The sequence below is a fragment of the Chiloscyllium plagiosum genome, unplaced genomic scaffold (genome assembly GCF_037043375.1).
Source record: "Chiloscyllium plagiosum isolate Xiang-an unplaced genomic scaffold, Cpla_swu_hap1 HiC_scaffold_13, whole genome shotgun sequence".
Lineage (NCBI taxonomy): Eukaryota > Metazoa > Chordata > Chondrichthyes > Orectolobiformes > Hemiscylliidae > Chiloscyllium > Chiloscyllium plagiosum.
Window position 1 is genome coordinate 120,925,452 of NW_028270151.1, and position 13,653 is coordinate 120,939,104.

Below are 13,653 nucleotides of genomic sequence, written 5' to 3' on the forward strand. Positions count from 1 at the left end.
GAGGTGGGCGCCGCAGGGAGTGGAGTGCATCATTTCTCCCTCCAACTCTATTTTGATTTAGTCCCTACCCTCCCCTTCACTGTTTTGATCACACAGCACTGTCCCTTGCTGTGAAGGGCAGTGTTTGTCACTGGCCACCCGGGTGTTTTCCTATCTTCCTGGTGGTGGAAATTAAATAAAGATTCGTGCACTTTGTGTCTTCCACTGTGTCTCACACCTGCACACACACACCATGGGTGCTGGGGATAAAAAAAGCACTAAAAAAAATTTTAAAAAATGAAAAGACTGTCTAGAATGAAAAGGTGGTATGTGGGGGTTAAAAAAAAAGAGAAAGAAAAAAAAAGACAAGAGTGAGGCACAAAGTTAAAAATCACACAACCACCTGATGAAGAAGCTGCAAAGCGAGTGCTTCCAAATAAACCTGTTGAGCTTGCTCTGCCATTCATTAAAATCATGGCTGATCATTTTTTGGACGCAGAACCATTTACCAACGTTCTCACCATATCCCTTAATTAATTAGTTATTCCTTTTAAAAAAGTTACCTTAGCTTTTAAAACATTTACTGAAGTAACATCAACTACTTCCCTGGGCAATGAATTCCATCGAGGTCAAGAAGTTCCTTCTCAATTCAGTCCTAAATTTGCTGCCTCTCATCTTCAGGTGATGCCCTCTGGTCCTGGCTTCACCTGCCAGTGGAAACATTCTCTCCACTTCTATTTTATCCATTCCATTCATTATTTTATATATTTCCCATTCTTCTGATTTCCAATAAATATTTCCCATTCTCTGTTAAGCCAACCCCTTCAACTCCAGAATCAACCTAGTTAACCTCCTCTGCACCCCCTCTAGTGCCGGTGCATCCTTGAGCAAGTAAGGAGACAGCCCTCCAATCCCTCTGCTCCAATCCTAACCTCACCATTTCACCAGCAGATAAAGGGGGCGCAGTGGTATTCTGGCGCACTGACCTCAACACCACTGAAGCCAAACGCCAACTCGAGGACACCTCTTCCTACTGTCCCCTCGACCATGACCACACCCCCCATCCCCAAACCATAATCTCTCACACCATGCAGAACCTCATCACCTCAGGATATCTCCCACTCACAGCTTGTAACCTCACAGTCCGGGAACCCCACACTGCCCGGTTCTACCTCCTTCACAGGATCCACAAGCATGACCACCCTGGCCGACCCATTGTCTCAGCATGCTGCTGCCCCACTGAACTCATCTCTACCTACCATGACACTGTCCTATCCCGCCAGTCCAGGAACTCCCCACATACGTTCGAGACACCACCCACACCCTCCACCTCCTCCAAGACTTCTATTTCCCCGGCCCCCAACGCCTCATCTTCACCATGGATATCCAATCCCTCTACACCTCCATCCACCATGACCAGGGCTTACAAGACCTCCATTCTTTCCTCTCTCGACGTCCCCAACAGTACCTTTCCACCGACACTCTCATTCGTTTGGCCGAACTGGTCCTCAACCTTAACAATTTCTCCTTCGAATCTTCCCACTTCCTCCAGACCAAAGGAGTAGCCATGGGAACACGTATGGGCCCCAGCTATACCTGTCTCTTTGTTGGCTACGTAGAACAGTTGATCTTCCGTAATTACACCGGCACCACTCCCCACCTCTTCCTCCGCTACATTGGTGACTGCATTGGCGCCATCTCGTGCTCCCGCGAGTAGATTGAGCAATTCATCAACTCACCAACACATTCCACCCTGACCTTAAATTTACCTGGACCATCTCTGACACCACCCTCCCCTTCCTGGACACTGACATTTTTACAAACCCACCGACTCCCACAGCTACCTGGATTACACCTCTACCGACCCTACTTCTTGCAAAAATGCCATCCCGTATTCCAATTCCTCCGCCTCCGCCGTATCTGCTCCCAAGAGGATCAGTTCCACCACAGAACACACCAGGTGGCTTCCTTCTTTAGAGACCGCAATTTCCCTTCCCACGTGGTTAAAGATGCCCTCCTCCAACGCATCTCGTCCACATCCCGCACCTCCGCACTCAAACCCCACTCCTCCCACCGTAACAAGGACAGAACGCCCCTGGTGCTCACCTTCCACCCCACTAATCTTTGCATAAACCAAATCATCTGCCGACATTTCTGCCACCTCCAAACAGACCCCACCACCAGGGATATATTTCCCTCCCCACCCCTTTCTGCCTTCCGCAAAGACCGTTCCTTCCGTGACTACCTGGTCAGGTCCACGCCCACCACAACCCACCCTCCCAACCTGGCACCTTCCCCTGCCACCGCAGGTATTGCAAAACCTGCACCCACACCTCCTCTCTCACCTCTATCCAAGGCCCTAAAGGAGCCTTCCACATCCAAAGTTTTACCTGCACATCCATTAATATCATTTATTGTATCAGTTGCTCCCGATGGGGTCTCCTCTACATTGGGGAGACTGGACACCTCCTAGCAGAGCGCATTAGGGAACATCTCCGGGACACCCAGACCAATCAACCCCACCGCCCTGTGGCCCAACATTTCAACTCTCCCTCCCACTCTGCCGAGGACATGGAGTCCTGGACCTCCTTCACCGCCGCTCCCTCACCACCAGACTCCTGGAGGAAGAACGCCTCATCTTCTGCCTCGCAACACTTCAACCCCAGGGCATCATTGGGGACTTCAACAGTTCCCTCATCTCGCCTTCCCCCGCCTCATCCCAGTTCCAAACTTCGAGCTCAACATTGTCCCTGTGACTTGTCCTGTCTGCCTATTTTCTTTTCCAACTGTCCACTCCACCCTCCGACCGCCCCCGACCTATCACCTTCAATCCCTCCCCCACTCACCTATTGTACTCTATGCTACTTTCTCCCCACCCCCACCCTCCTCTAGCTTATCTCTCCACGCTTCAGGCTCTCTGCCTTTATTCCGGATGAAGGGTTTTTGCCCGAAACGTCGATTTTACTGCTCCTCGGATGCTGCCTGAACTACTGTGCTCTTCCAGCATCACTAATCCAGAATCTGTACCCCACCACATCACTTTGCCCCACAATCGTGGTATCTGGCTGTGCACAAGGAGGAGTGGCACAGTCTGTAATGGGATGCCCTGGGGCCCTGAAACACATGGTAAAGACTAAAATCACCAGAGCACTGAGAGCCCCACCACATTGTTTGCATGTTCTATTGTTTTTACTCTGTTCCTGCCTTCCCTTGTTTTTTCTTAATAAAGTTGTTATTACACACACCTGAACAAGATGTGAAATAAACTCAGGCCTCTCGATCCAAGATTCGGGATACTTTCACCACATGACAAGGCATCGACTCTAACTTCCCTTGTCCCTTAGCCTGCTGAGTCGCGTCTGAATCAACTCCGCAATTGAGTGGAAGGGGCGGAACAGGAGGACCGAGCAGCGGCCGGTCGTCTAACCAGAGTGAGTGAGGAGCGGGGCCAAAGCATTCTCAGGGAGTGAATGCTTCAGGATTGGTCAGAAAGCAAACTATTTTGCAGGATTGATCATTTTCACTACATAGTGGAGCATTAAACCTCTCCCATGAATCAATGTGAGATATTTAAGAAATAGTTGAGATGTAAATCTGATAACGTACATTAGGGAGATTTAAACAATCCTTAGATAAACACATGGGTGATTTTGCAATAGTGTAGGGGAGGAGCTGAGAATAATTCACAGATCGGCGTGAATAATTCACAGGTCGGTTTACACAACTCGAGTAAGAAATTTATTTTCAAACTCCCAGAACGATTGGTAATTTACATACCTGGCTAATATGGTTAAATTGGACCGAATAATCTATTTGCATAGTAATCAGCTCAATGACTGTAAATTGACAGAGTAATTGTTAATGACTAATATTTCACCCATGATCCTGTGCAGATATGAATATTCTCTATAAACTCACCGGTAATCTGAGACGCACGCGCAGTTTGGTTTCTATGTAGAGCATGCGCAGTGTCGCATTGATCATGTGTGTGAGAGAGAGAGAGAACGACATGGAGCTGCTTTCTCCGGCAGCGGCTGCGATCGGCTTCAGAGAGCGGCGCTCAGAGCCGGTGTGTGGGAGCCTCGCTGGGAGAAAGGAGCGGAGAGGTTTCACAAGTCCTGGATACAGGTTAAAAATAACTCGATAAACATCCTCCAGGCCCGGTTAAGGAGGCGGCGGTCTCTGATCAGGGAAGCGGCCCAGGGTCACGGCCGCCATTTGTTTGAGGGAAGAGGGAGCGCGGGCCTCAGGGCCGCCATCTTGAGAAGGGCAAGGTGCAGGAGGGCGGGGCTCTCGGGGTCTGTAGAACAATCAGAGGAAAGGGAAGACCCATTGTTACTGATTAATCCCACGAGCACAGCGTCACTGGGCGGTCACACAGGAATATCCTCTCTCAGTCCTGCTGGGATGGTTCACCCAGTCAGAACCAGCAGCTCTCCTCCTCTCTCAGCTCCCCTTCTGTCCTTCCTGCAGCATCTGTCCCCTGGGACATTGAGCTGCCTGTCCTGTCCCTCCATCAGCTGTTGTTTCTGTAATAACTGTGATATCCCAGTCCCATTTTAGATTACCTCACTAAAGACAGGAATGCACCCGATGGGTTTTTCTTAACATCAGCAATTGTTTAATACTCATTTACAGGTTTTTAATTACATCGTTTTTGAAGCATTTACTTCACATTCCATCATTTGCAATGGTGGGATTTGAACCTGTGTCCAGAGAGCACTTGCTGAATTTCTGGATAAATTGTCACACAATAATGCCACTAGGCCATCACTTCGTCTGCTTAAAGTTTGTGTATCCCAGTGCAACATGAATCAAAACCCTTTCTTCCTGCACAATTGTTTGACCCGGCACTCTGGTGATGTGACTCAGTGCCTCTCTATGTGGTATCCCTGACTGTGTGGGTCTAATTGCTGCCTCTGTCAGCGTCTCTCACTCTTGAAGCTACTCCAGATCATGAGCCAACAGAATTCTCCACTCCAGAAAGATGAGGCAGCACAGGTCAGGAATGTAGACTGGGATTTTTCAGATCTCTGGGGGCTCAGTGCCATTCTATATGTGTAACCCTCAAAGCATTAGTCTAATTTCCCATTCTGCCTATTTCTGTGTCTTATACAGGTACTCATGGAGTTCCTGACTCAATAGACTTGCCAACTGCTGGCTGGGACGATGGTTGGTCAGCCAGAAAGACAAAGTCAGGGAGGTCGGGAGTCTTCAATAAATCCTGCTGCCAGGTAAGATCATTCCAGTGCACAGAGCAGAAAGTAATAAGGGGGATCCAAACATCAGCTAACAACACATGACATAGAGAAAGTGCTGGAGGGGGAGCACAGTACAGACACACCCCAGGCTCAATCACCACGCCTGCTGCAAGTTTTGTTGTAATGAGACAGCGTCGGGAGTTGTCAGTTATCAGTCTATGCCTGTGCTTTCTTAGGGAGCATCAGAACAACTGAGGGGAAAGCAGGCCTCCCACGAGAGGGTGGTAATGCTGCCTGGGATCTTTCTGTTCCCTATTCCCTCTCCAACACTGTATCTATGGCTTGTATTGAGGACCAGTGTCTTCAAACATTCTAATTTCTATAACAGTTCCTATCTCTGTCATCTCCGCTCTCACCAATTATTTCACGTATTTGAAACCTCCAGTCCAGATGGCCATCCGTATCGCTGTAACTTGCTTCAGTCTCTACAACATGACTTGTCTCGATAGTCTCCTCCTCCAATAACTGGAGACATCGGGTCTGTTTCTGTGCGGCATGACTCTTCGGCCGAGGTTTCCTAAATGGAATGAGTCGAGTTTGCCTGTGTTTGGCTCATATCCCTTCAAACCCTCTCCTCTCCATGTACCTGCCCAAGTGTCTTTTCCATGTTGTAATTGTACTTGTTTTTCCATTTCCTCTGGCAGTCCATTCCCTCTATGCACCATCCTCTGTGGATAATGTTGCCCCTTAGCTCCCTCTTAAATCCTTGCTCTCTCACCTCACGTTTATGCCTCTAGCTTTGGACTCACCTACCCTTGGCAATTCACCTTACTTGGACACTACATAGTTGCATAAACTTTTATCAGGTCACCCCGTGGCCTCCTCTGCCCAGGATAAATATTAACGACAGTGTTACCAATATCTCCAACTCATGTACTCAATGCTCTGACCAATGAAGACAAGTGTGCCAATTGCCGCTTTTAACCCCCTGTCGCCCTGTGATGCCAGTCCAAGGAACAATGTAATTGCACCCCTTGGTCTCTCTCTTTTCTACAACACTGTCCAGAGCCCAACCATTACCCGTGTTAGTCCTCCCTGGTTTGTCTGAACTAAATCCAACACCTAAATTAAACTCCATCTTTCATTCCTTGGCCCACTGGCCCAGTTGATTAACATGTTCTTCAATAACTATATTCCCTGCCCACTCTTCCACTAATCTTGGTATCGATAAACATACTAACAGGGACTCCTATATTTTCACTCAAATTGTTAATGTAAATGGTGCATAACAGTGGTCCCAGCACCAATCCTTACAGCACACTGCTGGTCAGAGGCCCCAGTCTGAACAACAACCCTCTCCCACCACCCTCTGTCTCCCACTGTCATCCCATTTTGTATCTAGTTGGCTAGCTCTCCCTGATCCCTTGTGATCTACCTTTACGATCTACCCTTACTAACCAATGTCTCATGCTACACCCTGAACAAGGGTTTGCTGAAGCCAGAAACAACATCTGTTGCTCTGCCTTCGTCTATCTTTTTGGTCACCTCTTGAACAAACTCCAGTCAAGTTTGTGAGACATGTTTTCCCATGCACAAAGCCATGCTGGCTGTCCGTAATCAGGCCTTATCTTTCCAAATGCATGTAAGGCCTACCTCTCAGAATGCCCTCCAACAACTGACCCACCCTGATGTCTTGCTCATCAGTCTGTAGTTCCCTGGCTTTCTCTTGCAGCCTTTGTTAATTGATGACACAACATTATAATCATAGTCAGAAAGTCATACCGCACTGTTCGGTTAACGCTCACCGCACTCTAAAACGGATCTCATCCCACCTGCCTGTTCCTGGATCATATCCCTTCAAACCTTTCCTATTCCTGTACTAATCTAAATGTCTTTTAAACATTGTAATTGTCCCCACATTCACCCCTTCCTTGGGGAAGTTCATTTCACACACAACCCACCCTCTGTGTAACAATGTGCCTCTCATGTCTTTTTTTTTTATGTCGCTCCTCTAAACTTAAAAATTTAGTGCCTTGTCATGAAACTCCCCTGTCCATGGGAAAAGACAACTCCCATTAACTCTATCTATCCTCCTCATGATTTTATAAACTTCTATGAGGTCATCTGTCAACATTCAGGTTTCAGTGAAAAATACCAACCTATTCAGCCTTTCTTTATACTGAAGCCTTTCGTACCCAGCCACATCCCAGTAAATCTCCTCCCAACCCTTTCGAGGTCAATAATATTCTTCCTATAACTGGTCGACCAGAACTTGACACAGTATTCCAGAAGAGGACTCACCAATGGCCTGTACAATCTCAATATGACTTCCCAACTCCTATATCCAAAGGACTGAGCAATGAAAGCAAGTGAGGCAAGCCCCCTTTTTTTTTAAACTATCCTGTCTCTCCATGTTGCAAACATCAAAGAACTATGTAGCTGAACCCTGAGTTCCCTCTGTTCTACAATACTACTGAAGGTCTTGCCATTAATTGTATAAGTCCTGCCCGTGTTTGTTGTTCCAAATGCATTACCTCGCATTTATTCAGATTGAACTCCATCTACAGTTTTTCAGCCATTCACACATTTCATCAGGATCCCTTTGTAATCTCAGAAAACCTTCTTCACTGTCCACAATGCCACCCTCCAGTCTAACAGCCTATCACACATCGCTCTCTATGGTACAAATATCTCTGCTGGGGGCCCTACAATTACTTCACCAGCTTCCCACAATGTCCTGAGGTACATTTGATCAGGTCCTGGGGATTTATCTACCTTTGTGTTTTAAAACCTCCAGCACCTCCTTTTCTATAATGTGGACCCATTTCAAGACATTGAGTCAAAGAGATGTACAGCACAGAAACAGGCCCTTCAGACCAACTCCTGCATGATGTTTCTCATCACATTTGCCACAATTTTGCCAATATCCCTCTGAACCTTTGCTATTCTTACACCCATCCACATGCCTTTTAAATGTATTTCTATCAGCCTCCACTATTTGCTCTGGCAGCTTATTCCATCCACTCTGCGGGAGCCAGTTGTCCTTTAGACCCCTTTGAAAAGTTTCCCTCGCCTGGGGAAATGACCTTGTCTATTGACCCTGTCGATGACCATCATGATTGTAAACACCTTTTATCGGTTTACTCCTCAGCTTCTCATGTTCAAGTGAAAACAGCCCCAGCCTATTGAGGCTTTTCCCTGAAGCGGAAACCCTCCAACCCTTGCAACATCTTTGGTCATTTCCTCTGAACCCTTTCATGTTCCGCACATCCTTCTGATGGCATTGAGACCAGAATTGCACACAGTATTCCAATAGCAGTCAGGCCAAACACTGTTTAGTTCCCTGAGCGCCCCAGTCTTTATCCACAGTAAGTTCCAAAGTGAAATATTTGTTTTGGATCTTGTAGTTTCAGACATCGTTGGCTTCATTGATCATTAAGGATTGTCTGGGGAGGCTATTTGCAGATAAAGGGAAGTCTGGCAAGTAGGAATATTGTAAAACCGAGATAAAAGGAGCGTTCAGCGCCAACATGTTCCTGTTAGTGTGACAACTGGCTCCCGCAGAGTGGATGGAATAAGCTGCCAGAGCAAATAGTGGAGGCTGATAGAAATACATTTAAGGTTTTGTCCCGAGCTCTTCTTTTGCTCTTCATACACTTGTAGAGTCTCTTTGGATTCTCCTTAACTCTCTCTGCCAAAGCTATCTCGTGTCCCCTTTTTACATTCCTGATTTCCATCCTAAGTGTATTTCTACAGCCCTGATGCTCCTGAAGGGATTCCCTTGAGTCAGCCAGTGATATCTGACATGTGACCCCTTTTTTTCTTGACCACAGCCTCGAAACTCAGCCAGTGTTTCCTAATTCAGTCAGCATTGAGCTGCACACTAACAGGAACACGCTGGCGCTGAACGCTCCTTTTATCTCGGTTTTACAGTATTCCTACTTGCCAGACTTCCCTTTATCTGCAAATAGCCTCCCCAGATCTACTTTAAAAATTCATGTCTAACACTATCTTGCCCCATTGAATAACTTTAACTTGAGGACCAGGCCTGTCCATTTCCATCGCTATTTTCAAACTAATACAATTGTGGTAACTTTCCAAAGTGTTCCCCCACTAACACCTTAGTCCCGTTCCCTACCTTGTTTCCCACGGGGAGGTCAGGTTTAGCCCCATTCTCCAGTTGGGCCACTTACATAATGACTGGGAGTTTTCAGAACACACTTAACAAATTCCTTCCATCCAAATGCTTAACTTAGTAGCAATCCCAGTCCAGGCTTGGAACAGTTAAGATCCCCTATCAATACAACCCTATTATTCTAAGAGACATCTGAAATCTCCTGACATATTTGCTCCTTCATCTCCCATTGCCTATCACTGTAGTACGACCATAGAAAACTAATGACCAATTTTTATTTCTCAGTTCCACTAATATTGCTTAACTGGGCGATCCTACATGAATACTCCCTCTAGGTACTGCTGGGATGTTTCTTCCAATCAAAAGCACCAGCTCTCCTCCTGTTTTGCCTCCTGTTCTATCCTTCCTGTAGCATCTGTCTCCGGAACATTGAGCTGCTGGTCCTGTTGCTCCCTCAGCTGTGTTTCTGTAATATCTATGGTATCCCAATCCCATGTTCCCATCCATGCTCTGGGTTCATCTGCCTTATCTGTCTGGCACTTTGCATTGAAATAACTGCAGTTTAATCCACCAGTTTTCCCTAATTGTCTGCTATGTTCTTGCCTGCCTTGCCTACTTATATTGTTCTCTTGAACATTTGTACCAGCCACAACTTTCTTTCTGGCCTTACGACACTTTGGGGTCACACAGCCCTGCCAGACGAGTTTAAATCCTCTCAAGCAGCTCTAGCAACGTTCCCCACCAGGATGTGGGTCCCCCTCCTGCTCCCAGTTCAGGTGTATTCCCCACCCTGTCTACCTGTGCTGACACCTTCAGACATCCAGGGACTTGCCCACCAAGGTCCCTGTGTTCCTCAGTACTCCAGGAGGACCTACCATTCATGATGTATATCATTCGCTGATTAGACTTCCCACAGTGTATTACCTCACAGTGATCAGAAGTAAACTCTGTCTGCCATTACTCTGCTCAGTTTATCATCTGATCGATATCAGACTGCAGCCTGAGTCCATCCCCCTCACTGTGGACAACACCCTCACCTTTCATGTTATCCGCAAACCTACTAATGATACCTTCTGCTTTCACATCCGAGTGATTAATGTCCATAATAAACAGCAATGGTTCCTGCACAGGTCCCTGTGGTACACCCGCTGGACGATGGCTTTCAATCACAAAACCAACCCTCCACCAATTGTGGAGCCAATTTGCCAATGTACCTTGGATCCCATGGGATCTTCCCTTTTGGACCAGCCTTCCGCGTGGGACCTTGTCAAAGACCTTAATGAAGTCCATATAAACTACATCATCTGCACGGCCCTCATCAATATCAGATGACAGTCGTCTCGCAAATCCATACAGACAATCCCGAATGAAATTGCGCGGGTATCCGTTTTTGGCGAATACGTTGTAAATGTGTTCTTCTTCCTATTTTTGCAGTTCTGGTGTACTGCTGTGTGTTGTGGCCCTTTTGAACAGTGTCTTGATGCAACTTCTTTTGTGTGTGTTGGGTGGTTGCTTTTGTAGTTCAGGACTTGGTCTGTGTGTGTGGCTTTCCTGTATACCTTTGTGGTGAATTCTCCGATCGGTGTTCTCTGTACCATCACGTCTAGGAATGGGAGTTGGTTGTCCTTTTCTTCTTCTCTCGTGAATCGGATTCCTGTGAGTGTGGTGTTGATGATCCGGTGTGTGTTCTCTATTTCTGTGTTTTTAATGATTACAAAGGTGTCATCCACATTACTGACCCAGAGTTTGAGTTGAATTTGCGGTAAGACTGTTTGTTCTCACCTTTGCATTACCGCTTCTGCTATGAGTCCAGAAATAGGTGAGCCCATGGGTGTGCCGTTGATTTGTTCATATATTTGGTTGTTGAATGTGAAGTGTGTTGTGAGGTACAGGTCCAGTAGTTTGAGTATGCTGTCTTTGTTGATAGGTTCCCCGTCTTGTTCTCTGTTCTGTCTGTCCAGCAGGTTGGCTATTGTTTCTCTGGCTAGGGTTTTGTTGATCGAGGTGAACAGTGCCGTTACATCTAATGAGACCATAGTTTATTCCTTGTCGATGTGTGTTATTTCTGATGATGTCCAAGAATTCCTGTGTTGACTGTACAGAGTGTCTGGATCCGCTGATCAGGTGTTTCAGTTTCTGCTGTAGTTCTTTAGCCAGTTTGTGTGATGGTGTCCCTGGTAGTGATACTATGGGTCTGGGTGGGATGTGTGGTTTGTGCACTTTAGGTAGTCCATAGAATCTGGCGGTGTTGTTGCTTTCAGTTTTCATTCTCTGTTGGTAAAAACCTGATTATCTGTCCGTTTTTTTTTTTGCAGGTTTCTCAGTGTGTTGTTTATCCTATTAGTGAGCTGCGGGGTGGGGTCAAACTCCACGCAATTTCATCAACATATGCCTCAGGGAAAGACAACGGAATGAAGACATGCCACAACCCAAAGGACTAGCCACGTTGCCATACATCAAAAACATTTCTGAACTGACAGCCAGACTACTGCGACCACTAGGACTCATAACAGCACACAAACCAACAGCCACTCTCACACAACAACTCATCAGGACGAAGGACTGATACCCAGCATGAGCAAAACCAATGTAGTGTACAAAATCCCAAGCAAGGACTGCACAAAACACTACATAGGACAAACAGGAAGACAGCTAACGATCCGCAGCCATGAACACCAACTAGCCATGAAATGACACGACCAGCTATCCTTAGTAGGCGCACACGCAGGTGACAAGCAACATGAGTTCAACTGGGACAACACTACTATTATAGGACAAGCCAAACAGAGAACAGCCAGGGAATTCCTGGAGGCATGGCACTCATCCACAGGTTCAATCAATAAACACATCGACCTGGACCCAATATACCAGCCACTGCAGCTGACAGCTGGAACTGACAACCGGAAGCGGCAGATGCAAATCACGATAGTTGCCAGAGGAAACATCACAGAAGCGCTTCACAGGAGACTCCCACGCACTGAGGATGTCACCTGGACAGGGGACGAAATGTCTGCAACACAAATTCCCAACTCGGCGAACAGAACCACAACAACGAGCACCCGAGCTACAAATCTTCTCACAAACTTTGAAACCTTTCGACTCTACAAAGCTCCGTCATGAACAAGCCACCATCTCTCTATTTCCTTTGCCTTCTTCAGTGTCTGCATCTCTTGCTGTATCTTCCAGTAACGTTCTTTAGTTACTGCAGGTCTGCCTAGCTCCCCAGATAACCTGTTCCATGCCCTACAGCTTGCTCAATCACTGTAACAGCCTCTGCTATGTCTAATCCTCCTCTTTCCCACTGTCCTCAGGCACAGCGGCGATCCTGTAAGAGAGCAGTGCGGAATAGGATGTTATAAATCTTAGCTGAGGCTTGATGCCCACCATTATCTGGGAGTTACAAGGGGAGAGAACCTGGGCGAGTGCAGCACAGAGCGGGAGAATATGCATCAGCAGCGAGGGTCAAGGCTGACTCGGACTTGGATTTGGATAAAAAGCAGAGCAGGAGGCTCGAAATCAGCACCGAGTCACAGAGGGAGTGACCGTGTGAGGGAGCAACTTGGAGCAGGAGCTTGAGGTTGACTCACACCTGGGAGAATATAAATCAGCACTGAGGATCGAGGCCTAGTTGTACCTGGGAGACACAGAGAAGGTGACCCTGTGAGGGAGCAGACTGGAGTGAGAGCTGGACGATTACACGTCCGAGGAGACACATCACTGTGTGTGCACATGTCCCTCCCTTGTTCTGTGTTTGTGTGTGTGTATGCGTGTATGTCCCCTTCCCTCGCTGTGTGTGTGTCCCCTTCCCTCACTGTGTGTGTGTGTGTGTCCCCTCTCGCTTTCTGAGCACATGTCCCACCCTCGCTGTGTCTGCGTGTCTCAACTTCGTTGTGTGTGTGTGTGTGTGCCCCCCTTCCAGTGTGTGAGGGTATCCTCCCCTCGCTCTGTCTCTCCGTCGCTGTATGTGAGCATGTCCCTCGCTCGCTGTGTGTGAGCATGTCCCTCCCTCGCTGTGTGTGAATGTGTCCCTCCCTTGCTGTGTGTGTGTGTCCCTCCCTCGCTGTGTGTGTGTGTGTGTCCCTCCCTCACTGTGTGTGTGTGTCCCTCCCTCGCTGTGTGTGTGTGTCCCTCCCTCGCTGTGTGTGTGTGTCCCTCACTCGCTGTATGTGTGTGTGTCCCTCCCTCGCTGTATGTGTGTGTTCCTCCCTCGCTGTATGTGTGTGTGTCCCTCCCTCGCTGTATGTGTGTGTGTCCCTCCCTCACTGTGTGTGCATGTCCCTCCCTCGCTGTGTGTGCGTGTGTCCCTCCCTCACTGTGTGTGTGTGTCCCTCCCTCGCT